This window comes from Saimiri boliviensis, chromosome 17 (genome assembly GCF_048565385.1).
Source record: "Saimiri boliviensis isolate mSaiBol1 chromosome 17, mSaiBol1.pri, whole genome shotgun sequence".
NCBI classification, from domain to species: domain Eukaryota; kingdom Metazoa; phylum Chordata; class Mammalia; order Primates; family Cebidae; genus Saimiri; species Saimiri boliviensis.
The window spans coordinates 33,497,058-33,524,014 of NC_133465.1; the positions used below are offsets into that span (position 1 = coordinate 33,497,058).

The window sequence follows — 26,957 nt, forward strand, 5'->3', positions numbered from 1 at the left end:
GGGTCTGGATGCAGCATACCGATGGGTTTTAGTTTTTTATCCAAATTGCCTGTCTGTCTTTGGATTGGGGGATTTAGTCAATTTAAATTTGTAATTAATAATGATATATGTGAGTTTAATACTGTCATTTAATATTAGCTGGCTGTTTTGCCCATTAGTTGATGTAAATTCTTCATTATATTGATGCTCTTTACTTTTTGGGATTTTTTAGAAAGGCTGATATTGTTTGTTCCTTTCTATGTATAGTGGTTCTTTCAGAAGCTCTTGTAAAGCAGGCCTGGTGGTGATGAAATCTCTGAGTGCTTGCTTGTTCACAAAAAAACTTTATTTTTCCTTCACTTACAAAGCTTAGTTTGGCTGGATGTGAAATTCTTGGTTGAAAGTTCTTTTCTTTAAGGATGTTGAATATTGGTCCCCAGTCTCTTCTGGCTTGTAGGGTTTCTGCTGAGAGATCTGCTGTAAGTCTGATAGGCTTCCCTTTGTGGGTAACCTGACCTTTCTCTCTGGCTGCCCTTAGTATTTTCTCCTTCATTTCAACCCTGGTGAATCTGACAATTATGTGCCTTGGAGTTGCTCTTCTTGAGGAATATCTTTGTGGTGTTCTCTGTATTACCTGGAGTTGAATATTATCCTGCCTTACTAGGTTGGGAAAATTTTCCTGAATAATATCCTGAAGTGTATTTTCCAGCTTGGATTTATTCTCTTCGTCACATTCAGGTACACCTATCAAGTGTAGATTAGGTCTTTTCACATAGTCCCATATTTCTTGGAGACTTTGCTCATTCCTTTTTATCCTTTTCTCTCTAATCTTGTCTTCTGGTTTTATTTCATTGAGTTGGTCTTCGACCTCTGATATCCTTTCTTCTGCTTGATCAATTTGGCTGTTAAAACTTGTGCATACTTCACGTAGTTCTCATATTGTGTTTTTCAGCTCCATCAATTCACTTATTTTCCTCTCTAAATTGTGTATTCTTGTTAACATTTTGTCAAACCTTTTTTCAAAGTTCTTAGTTTCTTTGGATTGGGTTAGAACAAGTTCTTTTAATTCACAGAAGTTTCTTATTATCCACATTTTGAAGCCTGCTTCTGTAATTGGAACACACCCGTTCTCCATCAGGCCTTGTTCTGTTGTTGATGAGGAACTATGATCCCCTGCTGAGGGACAGGCGTTCTAATCTTGGGTATTCTCAGCCTTTTTTGGCTGTTTTCTTCCCTTCATTGTAGATTTATCCATCTGTGGTCTTCATAATTACCGTCTTTGTAATTGGGTTTCTGAGTGGACGTCCAACTTATTGATTCTCAGCGTTGAAATCTGAGCAATCCACTGCGCCGACTAAAACAGCGGCGTTAAGATTGATGGTGCTTTTCTGACTCTGCACCAAGAACCTCCGCTCCGAGGCGCTGGCAAAACCGCCTCGCCAGTCACAAGAGTCACGCTGGCGACCCGTGGGGATCCTCCACTGGGAATCTCCTGGTACATGAGCAACAAGAATTCATCTGAAAGTGTGGCATCCTCTCGTTCTCTGCGCTTTCACTGGGAGCTACAATCCCGAGCTGTTAGTGATCAGCCATCTTGGATCTCTCTCTCTGGTTTTTTTAAAAAAGAAAAAAACAGTAATGAGAAATAGAGACACATAAGTCTGGCCACATCTGGAGGAAGGAGTAAGGCAGGCTGGGGCCTCAGCACATCAACACCACAGATGGTTTTGAGACACATGGATGAGTAGACACTGGCGGCTATGTGTGGGCAGGTCACCGTGTGCTCAGCCCCGATCTGTTCAGGGCAGCCCTCAACCCTCTCAGCCTCCAGTCAGGCCAGATCTCATGAGGGATCTGGAGAAGAACTAATCCCAGCTGACCAAGCTTAAAGCTTGCACCCCCAAGCAGGCACAGAAACTTTGCAGGACAGGCTCTCTACTTTTTCTCCACACTGAGTGGTGCAGCCACCATGAAGGTCACTCAGACTCCACTGAAATGGTCATTGGGCACCATCTTGGATGAAAGCCCGCTGTGGCAGACAGCAGCGGTACTTTCCCACAAACCTACCTACCTCAGACAATTCCACACAAGTCGACACACACACATGCAGAGAGAGACAAAGAGAGACAGACAGAGAGATCAATACCAAAAACCTGAGTGAACCAGTCATCAGCCATAAGCAGATAAAATGAGGTGAACTTACAGCATTTCTTTGGCAAACTGTGCAGAGAGCCTGAGGCAGGGTGAAAAGATTTGAAGCTTAAGAAATTAACAAGCAGATGCAATCTGCAGCCTAATGAAGTGTAAGGCCCAATCAACACCTTTGTGAAAGGGAATATGGTGGGCACTTCCAGATCTTTCCACCCAGCCCAAGGCCCTTGTCATGACTCAAGGTAAAGACTTCCTACCACAGATACTGCTCCTAACAATGCCCGCAGGCTCCCAGCTCTGCCTCACTGAACCGCATCTGTGTAGAATGGGAGAGAAGAGTTCCAGTTCATAGCTTCTAAGTCTTAATTCAGAGTCAATCTAGTCTTCTCGTATTTGAATTTTGGAGTTCATTGGTAAAGCTCACAATTTCAAAAATAGACACATTATAGTAAAAGCTGAGGAAAGGATATCCCCAAACTGTTAGCAGTTGTTGCTTTTGGGAAATAGTATGGGTAGAGAAGGAAGTTTGCTTTTTATTCTGTGTTAGTTGAATATTTATAATGAGCAGATATTACTTTTGTAATTTAAAAACTTATGGAATAGCTAATGTTCTTTAGACACAATGATTTGGTTTGTTTCTGTTTGGCTGTATTTTGATATCGAAAGTTTCAAGGATCACAAACTGTAAAAACAGGGAGGGAACAAAAAAGCTCATCTGGACTCATCCCCTCAAGGTTAAAAAGAGCTCAGAGATGGGGAAGTGGGGAGGAGTCATTTCACCAAATTCATGGCAAGTTACTGTCAGAGCTAAGGCTAACTGCCCTGGTCTCCTGATGCCCAGGCATGGCTCTTTCCCTGCATGCTGGAGACCTTAGCTGCAAATTTGACTGACAGCCTCCTCTCCACACTCAAGGATGGACAAGGACTGGTTCCAGCATGCATCATCCCTAAAGCCAGTAATGGCTCAGAACTTAATCTGCATCTCAACCACCTGTGGCCTCTAGCTGCCACCCAGGACTCCTGCTTTTATCCAGACACATCCCATCTTAACTAGGAAATGGGTGATAATTACATGAGCTGGTTATTGTCACCCTCTCATCAGCTCTTTGCCAAGATACAGACAAGATGTGGAATATGAAAGGAGACACTTTGGGAGCCACTGCAGCTGGATCTGCAGATTGCCAGCCCCACTGTGACATGGCTAGTGTCTTCAGCCTCTTCTCTCATCCCTCATTGTTTTGCATCCAACATTTCAGACATAGGAAATGGCTCATAGAACACCCACCCACCCCATAGTACTATCACAGTGCTTTTCCCCTGGGATTTTAAAGAGAGCCCAAGTACCTGAATTTTTCCTTCCTCCCTAGGTGGTCTCGATGTGCACTTCATGGTGAGGCTCTTCTTCATTATGCAATTTAGAATCCTCTATTTGCCAGAAATATCTGACTCTCATCACACTTTGGTCCCAGAGCAGGACTTTGCTTGCAATTGGCCATTGCAAATTGTTTTCAGGTGAACGTTTGTTGAATTGAATTGCTTCAAGGAGCCTGGCTTGAGAAGGTGTTGGGGGGCTCTCACTTCCTTTTGACATCCTCCATGATCTTAGGTAAGAAAGATCCTGCTCTTCTATGGATGTGGAGGTGGGAGATTGGTCTTGGCATAAGGAACAAACTATACATTGAGTCAACTCAGTCAGTCAAACCAACAGTCAATTCCAATTATGAGCAGCTGACCCTGCTAAAAGGATTGAAGGCAAGAGTTTCAAGCTGCCTGACATTTCCCTGATAATGTTCAGTTGGCCGCATTCCAAAAGCCAGGCCACTCTGATCAGACGTTCCCACTTGTCCGGGCTTCCAGAATGACTCTGCCTAGTAAATCTTCAGTCAAGGTTGAAGGTAAGTGCAAATCCGGCTCCATTTGAGTTTTCACCACCCAGGACAGCACCCAGCACCTAGTCGCCACTTGGTGCTATTTGTTGACATATCCTGGAGCTGAGGGTGGCGGGTTTGAGCATTAATACCCTTCAGCAATGAAAGAGCAACCCTTGCTTCTCTAACCGCACCCAATGGGCCACCAAACTTGTCCAAACCCCTGAAAACTAAGGCCAGAAATTGTGGAAGGAGATTCCTTTAAAACCACACCTGGACTCAGACAGTTAAATAGGCCAAGGTACTACTGTGTAGGCAAGGCGGTGTTAATTAAAGCAGCCTCAAGCACCACTAGTCAACTCCCTCCAGATAGGGTGCCCTCACAATACAGATCAGCACGAAACAAATAGATACAGACAGACTTGTGCTATGCTGTCCCAACCGCCTCCAGTCACAGAAGAGAAGGAAAATTTTAAATCAACCAAATTTTCATATTATGCTTATCTACCTTACTATCCTTTTAGTGACACAAATAACATAGGTTAAAGTCAAACAATCAAGTGTGGAAAGAAAAAATATCCCTCCCTACCCCAATAACATCTCCACAACTACCACTGCCATCCCTCAGGCATGTATCCTTTCTCATCTTTCTCTATGCTCACAAAGAAACATAGACACACACACACACACACACACACACACACACACACGTTCTGGTTTTCTTCCCCTCTAAAAATACATAAGCATGAGTTGTTTGTTTAACAATTGCATATTATACCATAAGGGTAAACCATATATTATTAAAACATTCTCTTATTCATAGGTGTATTCATAGGTGTATCAGTCAGAATTCTCCAGAGAAACAAAATCAATAGGATGTGTGTGTGTGTGTGTGTGTGTGTGTGTGTAGAGAGAGAGAGAGAGACCGAGAAACAGTTCTCCAGAGAAATAGAATCAATAGAATGTGTGTGTGTGTGTGTGTATATACATATATATATATATGTATATATATATATACATAGAGAGATAGAAAAAAGTTATTTTGAGGAATTGGCTCACAAGATTGATAATTTGCAAATATTCAGGGTAGGCAGGGCGGCTGGAGACCCAGGGAAGAGCTGTGGTTCTGATCCAAAGGCACTATTATCCTGGAAGAATTCTCTCTTATTCCAGCACAGTGCTTTCTATTCTTACCAGAAAAAGGTCACTTTTTTCCTATTACAGTCTTCACCTGATTGGATAAAATCTTTTCTTTTTTTCCATTAAGGTCTTCACCTGATTGGATAAGGCCCACCCACATGATGAAGGGTAATCGATCTGCTTTACTCCATGTCTACTGATTTAAATGTTAATACCTTTCCAGAAACACATACAATAATGTTCGATAAGACATGGGCCCATGGCCTATCGAAGTTGACACATAAAGTTAGCCTTCACAATAGGCATTCAAACATTTACAAAATTGTTACTCAATGCCACGTTTCAGGCTGGTAAATTTTTGTCCACATAATTTTGTTTCATCCCTACAGTAATCCTGAGAGGTAGATAGAATTACCCTGTTAGGCACATGATGAACTGAGACTCCAAATTCAGGTTCATCTAATTACAAGTTTGAATTCTAACTCGCTCTCCCACCAGCTCTGTAAGCTTGAGCTGTTGGCTTAACCTTTTGCTGTCAGCTTCCCATATATAAAATGAGCTTAATAACACATCTACCTGTAGGATTGCTAGGAGGATTCAATGAGATAATGCAGGTAAAGGGCCTCACACTGCATAAAGCTTGGTAGACTATAAACATTCAGTAAAGACCACATATTATTTCTACTATTGTTCTGTCGAAGGAGGCCTGAACCCCACTTGGACAAAGCCCAGGAGCATTCCTGCAACACGTGGATGTAACAGGTGCATAAACTATTTACGAACCACACCCGTCACCCACAAGCTGGGGAGGCTCCTTAATTAAGAAGCAGCCCATCCTGCCACCTGGCAGTGTGTTTCCATTTCCTGGCCTGAGCTTCAGTGTTTCCACAGTTGGCACTTTGCAGAGGAGATCTGAGAAACATTAGCACTCTCTGAAGCCCACGCTCCAGACCCACTGGGGAGCCCACCTCTCCATCTGTCCAAGCATGCACCAAACAGCCACGAGGCAGAAGTCATTGAGAGATGTATTTAGAATGAGCTTTCGATTACTGAAGTGGAGGTCAACTGAGCTCCGTGCTGGGCAAGTTTCCAGTGAACACCTCCTCTCGCCTGGGCCCCCAGGCCATTGCTGAGACAGAGTTCAGAGTTTGGATGGCACTGTACACCTGGTGGCCACTCAGAATCCACACTCTCTCTGTGGCTGGACTCGCCCCAGGAACTCAGGATGCTGAGAAGCCACTGCCATCTGTTCATACCTGCTGTTTCAAGCCACCTAGGGTGGGGGAATGATTTATATGGAGAAAAAGCCTGGGACATCAGACAGGACAAACTGCTCTGCCCCCTCACGCACACACAGGCCACCCCCATTTAGACGTGGGAACTGCAGTCACCATTTCCTCCAAAATATGAATTGCCAGGACCCAAAGCACCAATTTCTCAGCTTCTGAGCTAGAGAGAAGAGATATGAGATATGAAAGTTGATGGGTTCAGGAGAAACTGATTTGCCCCCATGCCTACCTCCCTTGCGCTGTACTGTGTAAAAAGGCTCCATGCTAACAGAAGGGAGCAGGGTTGGAAGGAAAGAAGTGAATCTGAGGCTGGGTGTGGTGGCTCATGCCTGTAATCCCAGCACTCTGGGAGGCCAGGGTAGGCCAATCGCTAGGTCAGGAGTTCAAGACCAGCCTGGCCAACATGGTGAAACCTCGTCTCTACTAAAAATATAAAAATTAGCCCGGTGTGGTGGTACATGCCTGTAATCCCAGCTACTCAGGAGGCTGAGGCAGGAGAATCGCTTGAACCCAGGAGGTGGAGGTCGCAGTGAGCCAAGATCACACCATCGCATTCCAGCCTGGGTGACAGAGCAAGACTCTGTCTCTAAGAAAAAAGAAGTGAATCTGACAGAGTATAGCTAAGTCATCTATTGCCCCGCCTATAGGACAGGAACAGGGAGCGCAAAGGAATAGGTGAGTTCCCTCTGAAATGAAGATGGGGAGGTGGAATTTGAAAAAAGGGGGAGCACTGTTTGCTGACTAGAGTTTTGAAGTTGCAAACCCACAGATGTTTCCTGCACACCCAGGCCCTGGGGGTAGGGATGGATCAGTGAGATATAAGTCTACACCTGAGAGGTAGCTGAAGAGGAAACACAGGATGAACCCAAACATCTCGGCGTCCCCAAGTCAGGAACTCAGAGGGTAGCTGTGATGATTGATGGTACTTGTCAACTTGACTGGATTGCAGGATCTCTAGACAGCTGGTAAAGTATTGTCGCTGGGTGTGTCTGTAAGGGTGTTGCCAGAGGAGATGACACATGAGTCCATGGACTGGAAGAGGAAGGCCCACCCTCAATGTGAGTGGGCACCATCCAATCAGCTGCCAGCACAGCTAGAACAAAGCAGGCAGAAGACGAGGGATAAGCAGCTTGCTTGCTGAGTCCGCTTGCTCTCTGCTGCCTCTCTTCCCAATCATGCTGGACACTTGCTTCCTCTCCTCTTGCCCTTGGGCATCAGACTTCAGGTTCTTCGGTGTTTAGATTCTGGAACTTGCATCAGCAGCCTCCTAGGAGCTCTGGGGCCTTCAGCCTCAGACTGAAGGTCGCACTGTAGACTTCTCTGGTTTTAAGGCTTTTGGACTTGGACTGAGGCACACTACTGTATTTTCTTTCCCCAGCTTGTAGACAGACTATTGTGGGGTCTCCCTTGGTAATCATGTGAATGAATTCTTCTGTTGGTTCTGTCCCTCTGGAGCACCCTGACTCATGTAGTAGGTGACAGTGGAGAACTTATGGGGTGTAAAGATGTGACTATCAGAGAAATGCAAAGAGCCAAAGAGAGAGGGCAGCCAATGGTCCAGGATATTGCCAACACTGGGGCACTAGAGAAAGAGCTCAATACTGGCCTGGCATCCCAGCTCTGGCAAGCCCCTAAAGCAGGCATGACAAAGAACAACATGCCCCAGGCTCCACCAGAATGCCAACTGCATAAGCAGGCCTTGGCCCACCTGTCCCCAGGGCTGAAGGGGAAAAGTGGGCTAGACCAAGCTAACAACTCCAAATATACCTCCCGTTTCCCCAATAAATGGACAGACTAAGAAAATTTGAGCTGGAAGAAACAAGGGCACCTGCACTTCATCAACTGGGTGTTTGAAGTGAAGAAATAAAATCAGCTCTGCAAGTCCACAATATCACATTTTTCCCACCACCAGCTCTACAACCGTTGAAATTCTATATGCATTTCATAGGCAAATGCCAATAAGCACGTGACTCCTTGTGATAAGTAGATTTTTCTTCATGTAGCATTGAGAACAAGACTTTACATATGGCTAGGAAAGGCAGGAGCCTATTTTAGAATTCTCGAAATGAAGATGGGACTCTCACGCTAAGAATTTCTGTACTGGAAGGAGTGGCACTGCCTCTAGGAAACTGCTAGCTCACATCATGTCTTGTCAGAGAAGGATTTATTTCCCCTGAGAACCTTCTGTTGTATCTTAGCCTGGGTTCCTCCCAGAAGCTTACTTGAAGATAAGGATTTGAGAACAGGAGGTCTGTTTGGGAGATGATCTTAGAAAGTGTTCTAGAGAGTGGGAAAGTGAGTCAGGGAGGGGAAAGAAGCCCATACTTCCCCTAGGTGACTTCATGAACAGGTAACCACCTGGGCAGCTGGTATGGTGCAACCCCACCCACCACCACTATCAGGGTTAAGAAACTGAGTTCTTTTTTTAATTCTTCTTTTTTTTTTTTTTTTTTTTTTTGAGATGGAGTCTTGCTCGATCACCCAGGCTGGAGTGTAGTGGCATGATCTCAACTTACTGCAACCTCTGCCTCCCAAGTTCAAGTGATTCTCCTGCCTAAGCCTCCCGAGTAGCTAGGACTACAGGCATGTGTCACCACACTCAGCTATTTTTTTGTATTCTTAGTAGAGATGGGATTTCACCATGTTGGCCAGAAGGGTCTGGATCTCTTGACCTCGTGATCCGCCCACCTCGGCCTCCCATAAACCTCATGCTGGGATTACAGGCATGAGCCACCACGTCTGGCCAAAACTGGGTTATTTATTCACCCATTTCTTTTTCTCATCAACCAAGGACTGCTCCTGGTATCACTGACTTCCAGGCACTGCAGCCTGGCCTGCACCTGGCCTGAGCAGTGGGTGATTACGTTTCTCTCATTACATCACTAGATGGTCAGACGTAATGAGAGGAACAGCCAACAACCAAACCACCCATGCTGCCATGCCAACAACCAAAACCCCAAGTCCTCTTCATATACATTTTTCAAGCCTGTTCTTCATCCTGTAAGCATGCAACTGAGTTTTAAGACCCAACTGTGGGAGTTTACATTTATTCTGCTCCTCCCTTCAACTTCTTTATTTCTCTTTCTTAATTTCAACCAGTTATTTCAACCCATCTAAGTAATCTTGGAAACTGACTCAAACACCTAAGTATTTATTGGCTGTTCCTCTCATGACGACATCTGACCATCTCGTGATAAGGAACTAAAACATACTCCTCTGCAGTGGCCCCATCACCCACTGCATCCTTTCAGATTCCCCCGCAGCCTGTGATGGCTGGAGATTTGGTCTCTATAGCTGTTCCTTTCCTTGATATCCTCAAAGACAAGCACAGGTCCTTTGCATTTTAAGAGTTTTGCTGATGATTACTGAGAGAAACTGGATGTGGAGTGATAGAGTAATGAATATGAGGAAATCACATTAGTCTCAGAATTCTATGAAGTCCATAAAGTCTTGCCCTTTGTCCACAGGTAAAGCCCTCTCTGAGACGATCGCTAGATACCTTCATGGAACATCTTCCTAGCTTTAATTCCTAAAAATGGGCTTAAGCCCTCTTCCACCTGCAATGGTGGGTACCCCCCTCTCCTATGTGAAGATGACATCCTGCAGAGTACCTCCCTTCCTCTGGTGGCCATTTTACATTTGAGATCTCGAGACTGTGAGATCCTTAAGTCACTGATGCTCTGTTCAGCAAAGAACTAATCCTGTCTAAAAATGTCTTCATGGGCACTCATCAATGTATCCAGCTGATAAGCAGAAACTTAACATTATCCAAATTTTAGTTGTGTCTACCCTTTAGTCATTGGTAAAAATGCGAAATAGAACAGAACCAAGCACAGAGAGCTGGACAACAGCTCTGCAGACATTTTTCTCACTTGCCCCCAGTGAAGTCTTAATATCCAGCTCCAAATCATCCCACGTGAAGCTCATCCTTTCCATAAACAGCTAAATGGGGTCATAGATAAAGGCAGAAGTCAAAGTCATATCTAATATCCAGAATACACAAAGAACTCTTAAAATTTAACAGAAAGATAATTTAATTGTTTTAAATGGGCAAAGGACTTCAATAGACATTCCTCCAAAGAAGACATACAAATGGCCAACAAGCATGGGAAAAGATGATCAACCTCATTAATCATTAGGGAAATGCAAATCAAACCACAAGGAGATGCCACTTCACATCCACTAGGATGGCTGTAATAATTTTTTTTAAATGTAAGAAGAATTGGCAAGGATGTGAAAAAAATTAGAACTATCATACATTGCTGGTTGGAATGTAAAATGGCTCAGCCACTGTAGAAAACAGCCTGGTGGTTCCTCAAAAAGTTAAACATAAAATTACTCTATGAGGCTGGGCACAGTAGCTCATGCTTGCAATTCAAGCACTTTAGGAAGCTGAGGCCAAAGTATTGCTTGAGTTCAAGAATTTCATATTATTCTGAGCAACACAAAGAGACCTCATCTCTACAAAAAATAAAGTTAGCTGGATGTGGTGGCACATGCCTGTAGTTCTAGCTACTCAGGAAGCTGAGGTGGGAGGATCATTTAAACCTGGGAAGTCAAGGCTGCAGGGAGCCATGATTACACCACAGCACTCCAGCCTGGATGACAGAGAAAGACCCTGTACCAAAAAAATAAAATTTGAAAAAACTGTATGATTCAGTGATCCCACTCATAGATATATACCTAAAGAAACTGAAAACTGTTACTAAAACAAATGCATGTAACCACATGTTCAGAGCAACGCTAGTCACAATACCCAAAAGGTCCAATATCCAATTTGGACTCCAATGGAGTGTGCATTGTCCAGATCATGGGAAGCCAGGATCTTAGTCCTTTCTGGGCTTGAGCTGAACTTATATGGAATCTTACATCCACTGCTTGGGGCCACCATGGGAAGGGGCCTATTAATCATGGGCAATGGAGAGTTTTCAGAGCTGGGTGACCAGGACAGCCCAAATGTCCATCAATGAACAAATAGAGAAACAAATTATGGTATATACATATAATGAAATATTATTAAAATATAAAAAGTAATGAAGCATTGTATTAACTCATAAAAAGGAATAAAGTATTATTAAGCCATTAAAAAAGAAATGAGTGATAGCAATGTGGATAAACCTGAAAAACACTATGCTAAGTGAAAGAAGCCAGACCCAAAAGGTCACACATTATATGACTCCATTGATATGAAATATTCATAATGGGTAAATCTACCAAGACAGAATGAAGACTCGTGATTGTCAGGGGCTAATTGGAAGGAGGGGTGGAGAGCAACAGCGACTCCTTATCGGGCACAGGATTTCCTTTTGGAATGATGAAAATGTTTTGGACCTAAATAGAGGTGGTAACCGCATGCCATCCCCATCTAGCTATTAATGGGAAGGATGAGCTTCTCTTGGGCTGATTTGGAGCTGGATGTTAAGATGGAACTGGGGGCCACTGAGAAAGATGTTTGCAGAGTGGTTCTCCAGCTCTCTGCCCTTGGTTCTATCTAGCATTTTTACCAATGACTCCAAAGTGGACACAACTAAAATATGGATAATGTTAAGTTTCTGCTTGTTAGCTAGAAACATTGATGAATGCACTACATGTACAACATTGTGAATGCACAAAGTGCCACTGAATCATTCACTTTTAAATGCTTAATTGTTGGTTATGTAACTTTTAACTCGTTTTAAAGGGGCGGGATGGGATGGTGGGGAGGGGTAACATGGAGAGAAATGCCAGATACAGTATGCACCTAAAATAAAATAAATAAATTTTAAAAAAGATTTGCTAATGAACGATAGAATATATATATATATAGTTTGCACTTTCAAGACTGTGAACTTAAAACTCAAGGATTGGCCTGTATTAGTCTGTTTTCACCCTGCTGATAAAGACATACCCGAGACTGGGCAATTTACAAAAGAAAGCGGTTTAATTAAAAGTGGAAACCACTGATAAAACCATCAGATCTCACGAGACTTATTCACTACCATGAGAATGGTATGGGCGAACCGCTCCTGTGATTCAACTATCACCCACAGAGTCCCTCCCACAACATGTGGGAATTATGCAAGTACAATTCAAGATTGAGATTTGGGTAGGGACACAGAGCCAAACCATATCGTTACCTTCATCTTCCTAAAACTGCATTGAAAGGACCAAAGAAACAGAAAACTAAGATCCCTGAGACAGAGAGCAATGCCTGCAGTAGACTGAAAAACAGGAGAGTATCTGGGAGGAATGAAGACTCCTCCCTGAATGGATGGAGGAAAGTGGTCAGTAAGAAAAAAAAATGGCTGGTGATTCATACAAGAAAAAGGTGGCCCTATCTGAAATGTGGGCAGGAAGGTTTTCCAACAGAGCCCCGTGGAATCTCTCAACTCAAGGCAACGGGGGCCTAGGGTGAAAGAGCAATGTGAATCAGGGGGCAGCATCCCAGTTGGCAGGCTGGTGGGAGGTGTGCACAGGGTGCAGGCAGAGCATGGTGGTGGTTGTACCAGGAAGTCATTGGGTGTGGTGTGATCTGGGCAAGTAGGGAGACAGCCTTAGTGCAACAGGCTCCTGTCATGGTCAATAAGACTAGAAAAAGGTGGGCTAACTGTAGGTCATCTCAACAGGCATGATTTAAAAAGTCAAAGTTCCAAACCCATAGCCCAGTATCAGAAGTCCTAATTCACTGAATTTCAGGGACTGTTCTAGAACCAGAGTAAGCATGACCCAGCATATGCATCTGTATCCTGTTTTATTTTTTAAAAAGCACTTAACCTTACCACCTGAGACATTCTTATATTTTTCATTCTGATCTAGTATGTTTCATTAAAAAAAAAAAAAGATGCTGGCCATCACCCACTTACATAGTTTAATGTAGCCTAGATCTCCATGGTAATTCCACCACTATCTATACACAGACACCCCAAAGATCCAAGCTAAAATAAGGGAAGGGGGCATGGAGGCAGGAAATAATCAGAAGGGGGAAGTTGCAGGTTTCAGGGATTCTTTCAGGGCACCAGGAATTCCTGGCATCCCACAATGGAGGATGCAAGCCAAAGACATGGGACTTTGCTACCCACCTGCTACAGGGGAGGCCCCCACTCGATCTGTTCTCAGCAGATTTAGGCAAATCAAAGACAAATACATGTGTCACAAAAGGAAAAAGGGCCAAAGGCATGAACTGGCAACTCATGGAAAACGTAAAACGTGTGACAAGGACATGACTTACTAATTTATGAATTGTTCCCCTGACCCCCAGCTCTCAGGAGCCGCTTCTGTCTGCAGGAGTGAGAAAACTGGGGAGGAAAGGAAATAACTTTTGAGAAGTCATTTTAAGTTAGGAATTAGAATCTCTTTAATGTCCTTTGCGAGACACAAGTAAAGCCTGATTCCTTTTTAATTACTTCAGGCTACTTGTCTGTGCTTCTCTGATTAAGCTACTCCATGCAGAGCCACAGGGGCCTGGCTTTCACATGAGTAACACAGATGAAGAGATGCCAAACCTCCCTTGAGATCAAAGGAATGCAACATCACACAACAGTGTGAAGTCCTTTGAAACCACCAGATTAGAGAAAATAAAAACACCAGTGCCAGCAGGATTGTAAATTGTACCAACTTTCCCAAATGCAACCTGTTGCTAGGAGCAAAATTTAAATTGCACATGCTCTATGACTCAGCAGTTCCATGCCTACAAATTCAGTGAAGGAAATCATTACAAAAGTACCTACATCTATTTACAAGAAGGTGAACACTGAAGGTAACCTAAATATGCATTTACTATCATGTACCTGCTACTCAGGGTCCCAGACACACATACAGAGCACTTAAAGGCTTCACTTGAGTTTACCTTCATGTCAGCTCCAGGGGATGTATGCTATTATCTCCATTTCAGAACTGAAGAAATTAAGACTCAGGAAGTTTAAGTGACATGTCCAAAGTCACAGCAGGACCATATGACAACAACCTTGCTCTTTGGTTACAGAGTATAGCCATACGACAACCTGTTAGAGAGATGTTTACGAGCATTCATTTATGCAACAAGCGTTCCCTGAGTGCACATTATGTGCCAGTCACTATTCTAGATGCTGAGCAAAGTGGGCCAAAGGCATGAACTGGTAATTCACAAAAAAAGTGAAGTATGTGGGACAAAAATATGGCTCATTCACATGTGAACGTTCCCCCATTTGTAAATCCCCCAGGTGATTAAAACAGAAAAAAATCCCCGTCCTCCAGCTGCTTGGAGAAACTTGACTACACGCTAACATAGGAAGACGGCTACAACATGGTGAGGCTGAAAAAAGCAGGTCAAATGATTCTGCTGCATGTAAATATAATGCATTGATTCATTCAATTAATATTTATTGAGGAGCTACTTTTGTCAGGTACTTCTTTCACTGATTTATGAGATACTCAAAGGCCTCAAGGAACTGGTTCTTTCTGTTTCCTTAGTTAGAGGTCCACCCAGAGCTGGGCACAGTGGCTCATGCCTGTAATCCCAGCTCTTTGGGAGGCTGAGGTGGGTGGATCACCTGAGGTCAGGAGTTCAAGACCAGTCTGGCCAATACGGCAAAACCCCATCTCTATTAAAAATACAAAAATTAGCTGGCTGTGGTGACGGGTGCCTGTAATCCCATCTACTCAGGAGGCTGAGGCAGGAGAGTCACCGGAACCCCCGGGCAGAGGCTGCAGTGAGCTGAGATAGCACCATTGCACTCCAGCCTGGGTGGCAGAGCAAGACTCCATCTCAGGGAAAAAAAAAAAGAGGTCCACCAAGGGGCAGACACAGAGCCAGTGCATTAGAAAATGTTATTGACTAAATGAGTGAGCAAAAGAGAGTGGGAGGCATAAAAGATAGCAAACTTTGAAACATCATTTACTTAAATTATTAATAAAATTACAAAACAAACATTCTTGAAAGAAAAAAATGATAAAACAATTTAGAATAGAGGGTGAAATTGCTCCCCCTCTATCCAAGCTTTAGAACTAATTCTTGACCCTTTGACTGTATAATTTTCAGACTCCCAATCATGCCCTTCAAAAAAGGTCTCCCCTTGTTTCCCTGTTGTGGTGCCCTATCCATTTCCCAATTCTATCCAACCATAGAATTATTTTGTTCATCAGACTATTTGTTCATTTTCCTTATTGCCCCATGAGAATATAACCTTCACACCTAAACTTAAGAACAAAGAAAACACGCATCATGCTATATAGCTGAATTACTAAGTATGAAAACTCTGATAAAGAATTTCTTTCATCTCAGGAGTAACAAAAACTATCTCTAGTTTTTGTTACTTTTCTCTTTTTTTTCCCCAAGACTCAGTCTCACTCTATCGCCCAGACTGGAGTGCAGTGGTGTGATCTCGGCTCACTGCAACCCCCGCCTCCTGGATTCAAGTGATTCTTGTGCCTCGGCCTCCTGAGTAGCTGGGATTACAGGCATCTGCCACCATACCCAGCTAATTTTTGTATTTTTAGTAGAGATGGGGTTTCACCACATTGGCCAGGCTGGCCTCGAACTCCTGATCTCAAGTGATCCACCCACTTTAGCCTCCCAAAGTGCTGGGATTACAGGCGTGGGCCACCGTACCTGACCTGCCCCAACTCCCCATCACTCTCCAAGTTTTCCCCTTAAAAGTTCTATATTTTGAATGCCCTTGGCTTTTTGAAGCTCTGATCCAGAAGAACCCATTTTTGGGAACTCCCTCAAGAGTCCATGGGTAAGACATCTATCCCTAGAATTCTAGGAGTGTTCTGAGGGTCAGCAAATGGACTAACTAAAGCCCAGCTTCTTTGCCCCACAATATCCGTCTGAGACTGGGGCCTCTGATTCCCTGACGTGCCAGAGTTGCAAATGTGGATAACCGTGATTCGATGAGACACGGGTATATGTGTGTTTCTCAAGATGTGAGAGCAAAAGCAATTAAAACGGCATTAGTTGTGCTTTTGTGTCGACTTATGTTCTTAAAACTAATTATTTGTTCATTAAGGCTCCCAGCCTTCATCAGAGGCTTTGTCACGTGGAAATAGCTGACAAGCTCAACTTGTGGCTATGAAATGAAAGGCTTAGCAGAAGCAAAAGATGCTCCACAATTATGAACAGCCTCTGTCTCTGAGGTAATCAGAACCAACAATTCTCCATGAGACCTGCAAAGCTTAGGGTTAAAAATGAAGACATGTAATTCATGGTTGGCTTATCAGCTTTTTGTGATGTGAAAAATGAGCCAGAAGCTTTATTACCTGGACTTTTGCATGTATCTTCTTGATGTGCTTCCAGCTATAGACCTTTGACCATTCTAGAAAGGTGGGATCAAAAGTGTACATTAATCACAGTTATTTATTTCATCTCTCACCTGAGAGCCTATTAAAATGAAAGTAAAAGACCCATGAAAGTTATAAACACAGATTGATAAAGACAACAAGAAGAGAGACATCAGCAGACAAGACATATGAATAAATTGGCCAGGCACGGTGGCTCACACCTATAATCTCAGCACTTTGCGAGGCCAAGACGGGTGGATCACCTGAGGTCAGGAGTTCAAGGCCACCCTAATCAACATGGTGAAACCCCATCTCTACTAAAAATACAAAAAGTTAGCTGGATGTGGTAGTGGGTGCCTGTAATCCCAGCTGCTTGGGCAGCTGAGGCATGAGAATCACTTGAACCCAGGAGGCAGAGGCTGAGGTGAGCAGAGATTGTACCATTGCACTCCAGCCTGGGCAACAAGAATAAAATTCCATCTCAAAAAAAAAAAAAAAAGAGAGAGAGAGAGAGAGATAAAGAGAGATAAATATATTTCTGGAAGCTAGGAAGTGGGTGGTTGGGACAGGTGATAACAGGTAAAGTAGTATAGAGAAAGCCACACTAAGTGTAGACATAGAAATGGATACAGTTCAGGAAGTAATCTGCTCTCCAGACGCTGTAGTAGTTGGGACTCAGAAATTTCAGATACAAATGGAAATGAGATATGGGACTAAAATCAGGGCAGTTGAATTGATTATCTCTATATTAAATATCTTAATCCACTCTTGGACCAAAACTCTTAGCAGCTATGTAGAGATGTCTGAGTAAAATATTGAAGGGTGAATCTCAAGAAAAGTTGATAGTCCATGTATTAGTTACCTACTGCTGCATAACGAATGGCCCCAAAAGTAGTCACTTAGAGCAACACATATTTATTATCTTACAGTTTCTGTGGATGAGGAATTTGAGAGTAGCTTAGCTGGATGGTTCTTGCTCAAGGTTTAAGACTGCAGTTGAGATGTTATCCAGGGTTGAAGTTTTCCAACATGGCCATGTCCGTTTGTTCATGTGCTGTCTATGGCTGCTGTAATGCTATGATAGCAGAGCTGAGCAGTTAGAACAGAAACCACATGCCCATAAAGTCTAAACTATTTGGCTTAACTGGGGCTGGATGATCCATTTTCAAGATGGCATATTCATAGGGCTGTTGCCTGGAGGCCTCAGCTCCTTATCACATGGACGTCTCCACAGGGCTTCTTGAGTGTCCTCATGGCATGGTAGCTGACTTCCCCCAAAGGAGAGAACAAAGAAGAAACAGATGCCTTTTATGACCTAATCTTGTAAGTCACACATAGTCACGTTAACCATATTCTCAGCAGAATCAAGTCACTAAGCCCAATCCTCACTCAAGGAGTGTGAAATGAAACTCCCCCTCCTGAAGGGGAGCATGCCCCACTAACTCTTGCTGGCTCCTAGGTTCTGGGTTGGGTAAAAGCAACATCAAAGATGGAAACTTGAAAATATTCTCCAGAAGTCCCAGATTCCCACATCTTCTGGGACTCATTCCTCTCTCCCACCAAGAGCCTCTTCCTCCTCCTCCCCTGCAAGCCCACTCCTTCTAGAAACTCTACAATTATTATTTTTTTAAGTAGGGAAATAACTGTGTTAACCCTGTTTCAAACCTTATTTCCAGGCTTCTTCAATTTAATTACCTACAAGTAACAAATTGTGTATAAGCAAAAACTAAAACGAGCTGCAGTGTCCAAGTGGCTTGGGATTAAAAATATTAGAGACCTAGATTTTATCAGATTTATAAACCAACTTTAAAAAGCAGTCGAGGTTGGGCTTGGTGGCTCATGCCTTTAATCCCAAAACCTTGGGAGGCTAAGATAGGTGGGTCACCTGAGGTCAGGAGTTCAAGACTAGCCTGGCCAACATGGAAAAACCCCATCTCTACCAAAAATATAAAACATTAGCCAAGTGTGGTGGTGGGCACTTGTAATCCCAGCTATTTGGCAGGCTGAGGCAAGAGAATTGCTTGAATCCAGGAGGCTGAGGTTGCAGTAAGCTGACATTGTGCCATTGCACTCCACCCTGGGCGACAAGAGTGAGACTCTGTCTCAAAAAAAAAAAAAAAAAAAAAAAAAAGAAAGAAAGAAAGAAAGAAAGAAAGAAAGAAAAAGCAGTCCTAGTGTAAAATAGCAGCTCCCAGTAACTTCTGCAGGTTTTAGCTTCTTCCGAAGTTGACTTAATTCAGTTTGCCTCATTCTTGGAAACCACATTCAAATTATCTGCCAGAGCTGGAACTTCTTCATCATCATCCTCTCCAGTAGCAAGCCATGCTTTTTCATCCCCAGACTGTTCGGGCAGAGGTTCAGCCCATCTTCCTAAACTAGTTAGACTGTCTGCATCACACTGGCTTAAGATGCTGGGTAGCGTTTCCATTAGCTACTGTGTCTCAGCACGGCGTGTAATAGTGAAAGCATTCTCTGCCAGAGATGCCTGAACTTTAGGGTGGTTAAAGTGAATCAGTGATCTTTGATCCACTTTAACTTGTAAATGTATTTGCCTCTCTTCAATACCAGATATTGTTTACCCCTAATTTTTTTTATTTATTTTTATTTTTATTTTTATTTTGAGGCAGAGGTTTGCTCTGTCTCCCAGGCTGGAATGCAGTGGTGTGATCTCAGCCCACTGCAGCCTCTGCCTCCTGGCTTCAAGCAATTCTCCTCCCTCAGTCTCCCCAGTAGCTAGGATTACAGGTGCCCACCACCATGCCTGGCTAATTTTTTGTATTTTTTTCAGTAGAGACAGGGTTTCATCATGTTGGTCAGGCTGGTCTCGAACTCCTGACTTCAGGTGATCCACCTGCCTCCATCTCCCAAAGTGCTGGGATTATAGGTGTAAGCCACCTTGCCAGCCCCTAACTTCTTTAAGGAGAGCTGAAGTTATTTTTATCATCTGCTCTAGCTGTTCTATGAACCATCTTATTTTTACAACCAGCTCCTTTCCCACCAGTGCACACACTCGTGCCTGCAGTTTGGCGGGTTTTTTCTGGTTCGTGATTGTCTCTTCCATCTTGTCAGAGCAAAAAAGGGGCCGTGCAGGGATGGGTTGGCACTCAGGGTCTCAGGTAGACCAGCCGAGCTTAGGCAACATAGGCGGGGATGCAAGATGGCGGCTCTGCGACTCTTACCTCATTCTTTAGGACAAACTTAATCTCTTTCTGTGAATTTCCAGGCATATCCTCTGGCCTATTTTTTCAAAACCAGAGAGTTTTATCAGTATAGCCAAAGTCTCTTAGCCAAAGTCTATTTATCGAGAGATTTCGCAACCAGTAAAAGTGGCTTTAAGATGGTTTTTAAATACAATTTCTTTTTCTCTTTACCCGATTTCCATTTTTCCAGGTGAGGACATTGAAGTCAGAGAGGTTATGTCACTTGCTGCAGGTCACAGGGCTGGGACTGGAGCAACGAGTCGGTCAGGATTCAAATCCAGAAATCTCTGGCTCCAAAGCCAGGCTCCAAATTTTCACTTCCCTTCCCTTCTCTCCAAGGAGAAGGACCTCATCACTGGAACTGTCCTTATCAAGTGCCATTCAAAGTCAAGGCTCCCAGTGGAATTGTCTTCATTCACAATTCCCGGGTTCTGCTGGAGAGAACCTGATTGGCCCAGCTTAGGTCATGTGTCCCCACCTTGGACGTATCAGGCGGAGGCTGCAGGGCAACCACTCTGAGCCACCAGGGCCATTCTCAGGGAAGACAGGTGCGCAGCGAGCTGGAAGGCCATCCCGAGAGGAGCCTACTACTGATGAGCAAAATGTTGTTAGGCAGAATCGATTGCTTTCATACTGCTGTGTACACTATCATCAATAGCTACGCAGAATGGTCATAATATTTCACCAAATGTGCTCTGGCTCCCCACCCTGAGCAAACTCCCTCTGGTCCAAGAACAGAAAATGGAAATGCATTTCCACTTTTCCTGTGTTCGGGCGTGGGGTGATTACTTGGCAAATAGCCCTGTCATATTTGGTCATCTAGGATATGTTTCCTACCTAGCGGCTCCTCTTCCCAGACAGACCTAGAGACATTTCTCAAAATGTTCTGCTCCAACAAGCATGTGACAAAACAGCTTGTCTGCTGGTCTCTTTCTTGCCGAAACGAGACCGTGATGTCAAAATTCAGTCCTTCACTCATTTAGAAACAGTCTGATAATGGAGAGCTAGTTTAATTTCCCGGGTAAAATAAGATGCCTCTTGACTAGCAAAGCTCCCCGTAACTCCAGGAAGAGGCATAATTATCTTCTTCAGAGTCAATCCCTTGTGGATCTCCTAATTAATTGTAAACTATAGATGAGAGCTGTTCAAAAGTAAGTGTACAAGGTTAATTACTGGTGCATTATGCGTAGCACAATTTTGCTGGGCACATCTGATAAAGTGATGATCAACTTTTTGCAAGTTCCTCCCCACTGTCAAGTGGGTGAGTTGAGAGAAACAACCCGAAAGTTACTTCTAACTTTGGCAGACTAGTTATCGAGGTACACCGGCATTATCAAGGGAAATCAGCTTTGCCTGTGACTGAGTGGGCCCTTGACCTTTATACACTCCTACACATGCAAGTCCAATCACACTACAGGTGCACACACACAAGTGTTCATGTACACACCCATGTGCACACACACAAATGCATGCGTGCACACACACCAGCAGATGTTATGCAAAGGGCGTCGGCGTCGAAGTCCAGAGAACTGAAGTTGAGTCTCAGGCCTCATGCATTGGGCATTTTCTTACTGGAAAACAGAGTCATTCCAGGGCATTCTGCATAATTCCAGCCTCCTGTTAGGAGTCAGGAACATTAATATGGTCCAAGCTTAGAGCCATCCTCATTCCTCTTTGTGGCAAAGATAAACACACATATTTGGAGATTCTGTGTCCACGTGGCTGAGTGGCACATACAACATAGTGTACTTAAGGATTGGTTTGTACTAATTGTCACATGTTATTTCTCCTTTTTGGCTCCTGCCAGCTCCTGCTTTGGAGCCTACCAGAACATAAGGAGGCTAAACAGGATTCCAAATGAAACACAGCCCAATCCTTCAGTTCCCTCCTCTCCTGATAGAGACCCTAACAGCTTGGTGAGGAATATGGGTTGCTATGGGGATGAGCTGTGACTGAATCAGGTGGGTATAGGCAAGGGTATTGCAACACCAGGAAGAAAGAAAAGGAAAAAGTTTGTTTCTTGGGTTGGCCTTGAAATATTACAAGACTGCTAATGTGGAGGGATGTTGTCCTTCCTGTCCCCAAATCCCTGTTTCTGCATGCCTATTCCCTGTCCCTTCCCAAGAGTGGAGATGTTGGTCTGATGGATCACAGCCCATGTTCTGCCAGCAGGCAGGGTTGCTGCTCCTTAAGAGAAGGACCTTGGGTGGACACAGTGGCTCACGCCTGTAATCCCAGCACTTTGAGAGGCTGATGTGGGTAGATCACCTGGGGTCAAGAGTTTGAGACAAGCCTAACCAAATAGTGAAACCCCATCTCTACTAAAAATACAAAAATTATGCCTGCAGTCCCAGCTACTCGGGAGGCTGAGACAGGAGAATCGCTTGAACTCAGGAGGTGGGGGGTGTAATCAGCAAGGTCGCGCCATTGCACTCCAGCCTGGGTGACAGAGCGAGACTCTATCAGAAAAAAAAAAAAAAAAAAAAAAAAAAAAAAAAAAAAAAAAAAAACTTGGTAATATTCCCTCTTCCCTTCCTGCCTTGGACTGGAACAAGCAGATGCAAGGTGCAGCTCAGAGGGTGTGGAGGGAGCCACAAAGGTGCAGACGGGAGTCTGAAATGAGCCAAGGAGAGAAAGCCTTTGCTTCCGCCTGTGAAGATCCCCAAGGGCACCTTAAAGGGTCAGCTGCTTCCCCTGAAGAAGAAGGAAAAGGTTGTGGCAGACACATCACTGTGTAAACAGGTGCAAGAGCGTTAAAGACAAGGCTTGTTTGGGGGCTGCTGGGACATTTGCCAGCACTGGGTAGCATTGGGGAGAGGGAGGTATGAAGACCCCCAAGTGTCAAATGAGGACTTTGGACTTTTTTCTACAGGCAGTGGAGGCTTCTGAGAAGGGAAGTGACACAATTTGTCCTTTGGGAAGCTGAGACTGGTGGCAAGTATCAGGAAAGTGTGGGAAGGGGGAGAGATGAGGGCAGGCTGAGACAGCAATCAGAAGTTATGACATACTGATCTCAGGAGGGAATGGCAAGGTGGACAGGTCATGGTGCTGGGAACAGGAATAAGTAGGAAGGTCAGGTAGTCCAGGGCTCAGGAATCACCGTCTATAGGGGGAGAGAGAGCCAGCGGCTGAGATGGCTCTGGGGTTTGATCACTGAGGCCTGGGTGAATGGCAGTGCATTTACAAAAGAGCACACAGAAGAATGTGTGAGCACACACACACACATACACATACATGCATATACACATGCACGCACACATACATATGCATGCATGCACACATACACACATGTATGCACACACATACGCACATGTACACACACAAACCTTTCACTCCTCAGCCAGTACTTATCAGATTCCTATTCTCTGGAATTCTTTCCCTTATTACTCCCATACATGACTTAAATAATAACATTAACAAATAGGGTCACACATCATTTGGGCACAACTATATTAAATTGAAATTTTCTATACCTAACCAGCTCTGAGGCAGGCCAAAAGAGGCTCAGAAAGGACAAGCAGTGTGGCTCATTTCGCACAGCCAAAAGCTGAGAGGGTGGAGTCTTGACTTCTGACCCAGTGCTCCTCCTGCCATGCTCCACTGAGGCTGCAAGGAAACCATGAGATCAGCTTGTCCAGCCCTCTCATTATCCATCTTTTTGACGGTTTGTATTGTAGTCAGGAAACTCCTGTTAATCGTTCTTTTTGCTACCACCATCATATTTTCTTCCTCCAAAAAGGAGCACAGGCAGGGAGATTATTTTGACATATTTCCTGAAGACGCTGTTTCTAGAGCACTTGCCTGATAAAAATGATATATTTATTTGGGACCGCCAAGAGCTTGCTGAAATGAGGAATTTATCTGCATAGCTTTTGTTATTAAAGTGATTCTTCTTGTTTATTTCCTTCTAAGCTACTGATTCCATCTATAATACATGAGTTTCAGGTAATAGAAATTTTTCATGCAAGTAAATATTTTAATAACAACATTATGGTCTTGATTCAGTGTTACAGGCAATAGCCTGGCACAGGGAACAAGGACGACGCTGGAAGGCTAGAGACCTGGGTTCCTGTCTGCACTCTGCATCTGTACCCATGGCCAAAATCCTGTCCTCTGTGAACCTCAGTTTCCTTCTCAGCAAAGTGTAGTAGGTGCTGTACACCCTTCCTGACTCACAAGGGCCACTGTTAAGATCAGATGAGATGGCAGCTCCAAAGGTTCTGGAGATGCTGCAGGCTTTGCTATACATGGGCAGGGTCAGCATGAGACACTGACCAGGGTAAAGACTTAGGAGTGTAATAGAGAGACTTAAAAACACAGTGGCTTATATGAGATAGCGTTTGTCTTACACAAAGATGGGCGGGGGTCAAGAAAAGGTGAATGGCCTCATTCTACAAGGTCATTTGGAGCAGGCTAGTCAGCACTACCAGCCTCAACACAGGTTTTCCATCTTTGTGTCTCCTACCATGGTTGCTTCCCAACAAGCAAGAAGGTAGCAAAAGGAAATCAACATCACGGTGAGTGTGTCTTTAAGGTGAAACTCACATGACACTTTCACTCACATCCTCTTGGCTCAGATTTAGTCACGTGAGTCACTTGGTTTCCCTAGCCACAAAGAAGGCTGGGAAATGTAGTTTCTAGCTTGGTTGTCATGTGCCCATCTAGCACTTGGAAGATAGAATGAATAGTAGGAGACACTTAGCAGTATGGGGAAAATGACCACTCAGGATAAAGGCCACAGATACGGAAGGGCCCACAAGATCTTTAGGAAAAGCAAACAGCCAATTGAGTACGGAGCAAGGCTGTCATGTGTCTGCCTCAGATATTTTATGCATGTTCGTACTCATATGAGCACATCTGCAATCAAAGACCAGCACTGGCAAACAAAATAATAAGAGTGAAACTCATCATACCTCCTGGCTGTCAAGGTGGTACAGATCCAAGAGACAGATGGTGGTGAGGCCTAAGCCGAAGCAGCTACATTGGAGAGAGGTATGTGAGTTCAATATCTACCTTGCCTTTCCAACTCTGGAAGAAGAGAGGCCATGATGAGTTCAGTTTGAGGACCACAAAGAGAAGAAGGTCTGAACAGACTAGACCTGGGAGGGCCACAGACTTTGGGACACACCTCAAGTCAGACATATTGCCAGTGTTCACTGCTCCATCAAGCTGATGACCATCCACCATTTTTTCCCCCAAGCAGGTTGCCTTCACCATTTTGATCCCCACTGAAGTCTGCCATCTCACACCCTTCAGCCACATGCAGTGTGGCAGGATTAATATCTGATACCCCAAACAAGGTGACTCTTGGTCAGATTCAACCCTGAGCCCTGCCCCACCCAGAACTCTTTCAAGTGTTCTCTAAGGTCTCTGCTATAAACCCAGGAGGGAATGCAACTGGTTAGCACAGCGCATGTCAAAATCCTACCCCGGCCACCAGCCCTAGCTCATGACAGGGGTCAGAAGCACCCCAGGGAAGAAAGAAATTTCAAGTCCAAAGTGATCAAATGGGAGTCAGTCCATGAGTACAACTGTCACCCTAGTAGAGGGCGAGTCCCTCCCAATAGGTGGTACCTTACACAGGAGACCATTGGAAGAGCCTCTGGAGTTCACTATTCACTATTTACATACCAGTCAACATACATTAACAGCTCAAGTGGATTCACATCAGCTCAACCATAATTATTTGTCAAATCCACTTTTTCCTTCATTATTTCCTACTGAGAGTGTGAGATTATACAGATTTATGTTGTAGCTATCACAGATTCTAACAGCATCAGAAAGGAAGAGAAATTAACCCCCTACTTATTAGGAAATGTTTAGCTCAACTCTCCAGGAGAAGTCAATTTACTAGGTTAAATTTTCTGAAATTGCATGAAGATACTAGTCTGACAATGCACCATAACAGAGTGGCATTATCTGCTATTTTACTATGGAAGACCTGCTGACAACAGCCTTGATAATTTATAGCTAAAAGGTATTTACCAAGAAGTTGTCAGGCTAATTCTAGCCTGAACCAGACACTGGGACCCACATTGTTTCCTGGAAGACTTGGGTCTTGGTGAACAATAATAATCATACATATTGGGTCCTTTCAGTTCTAGGCAATGGATACTGTGCTCAGTCAGTAACACACAAGCATCATTCCCCACATGGACCATGGCCATTCCTTCCTAACTGCTCTCCCATATCTATGCTGACCCCTACCAACACCTCACCCATCTTTCATGGTATACCCAGAGTGATTCGTCAAAACCAAGATCTGATACTATCCTTCTCTCCCACCACAGGGTCTTTGCACAAGCTCTTTCCTCTGTCTGGAATCCTCTTTCTATCCCTCTTCACTTTCCTATTCATCCTTCAATTTAAGCCCTTTATTGCTAGAAGCAAAAACCAAAGTCTTTACAATGGCCTGCAGGTATATATCCACTTGCTATATCATCCTAACAGGGGTACTCTTGAGAGTGACATAAGATGCTGTTAATACTTACACCAGAAGTACTGGTACAAATGCACCTATCCTGGGCACAGACGCTCCTGGCCTGGCTCTCCTCACCTGTCTGGTCTCATCACCTACCATGTTTTCCTTTAATTGCTCCAGTATTCCTGGTCTCCTTGCTGTTCCTCAATCACACCAGGCCTAACACCTGCCTTCAGGCTGTTGTGCTGGCTGTTCCCACTGGCTTCTCCCAGAAGTCAGCCAAACAAACTCCTACACCTCCTTCAAGTTGCTGCTCAAGCTCACTTTGAGTGCCCTGATGACAACCTTCATCATCTGCTTCTTTGCTCAAACCCATGGATGGCAGAGGTGGGTCACAGTGATATTGTGAATGTCACCAGCTCACATCCCAGACATTTGAAACACTAGCATAGTTACTATTTAGACACACTGATTCACTGGTGTATCCTCTCTGATTATGGTGTATCCCTGGAGAGTAGCTCTGTAGACCCCAGGTAAAATGACCCAGTACAGAATTCTGGACCTGTCCTTGTAAAGCTTCAGCTTTCTGCTCTCTGTCCCCACCATGCTAGGGAAACCCAGCTGACAAGCAATGCCCCCAGTCACAGAGTTAACATTCAACTATCTGCCTCCC

The 26,957-nt window shown here is 44.1% G+C and overlaps 1 long non-coding RNA gene across 1 annotated transcript in view; it reads right to left on the minus strand.

The window, feature by feature from the left end:
• Positions 1-579: 579 nt before the first annotated feature.
• The window catches only part of LOC141581711 (uncharacterized), a 64,332-nt gene continuing 37,954 nt past the window's right edge, over positions 580-26,957 (minus strand). Inside the window, exon 3 of the long non-coding RNA XR_012514467.1 lies at positions 580-1,587. This is a non-coding gene — a long non-coding RNA (uncharacterized LOC141581711). The remainder of the gene's footprint in view (positions 1,588-26,957) is intronic.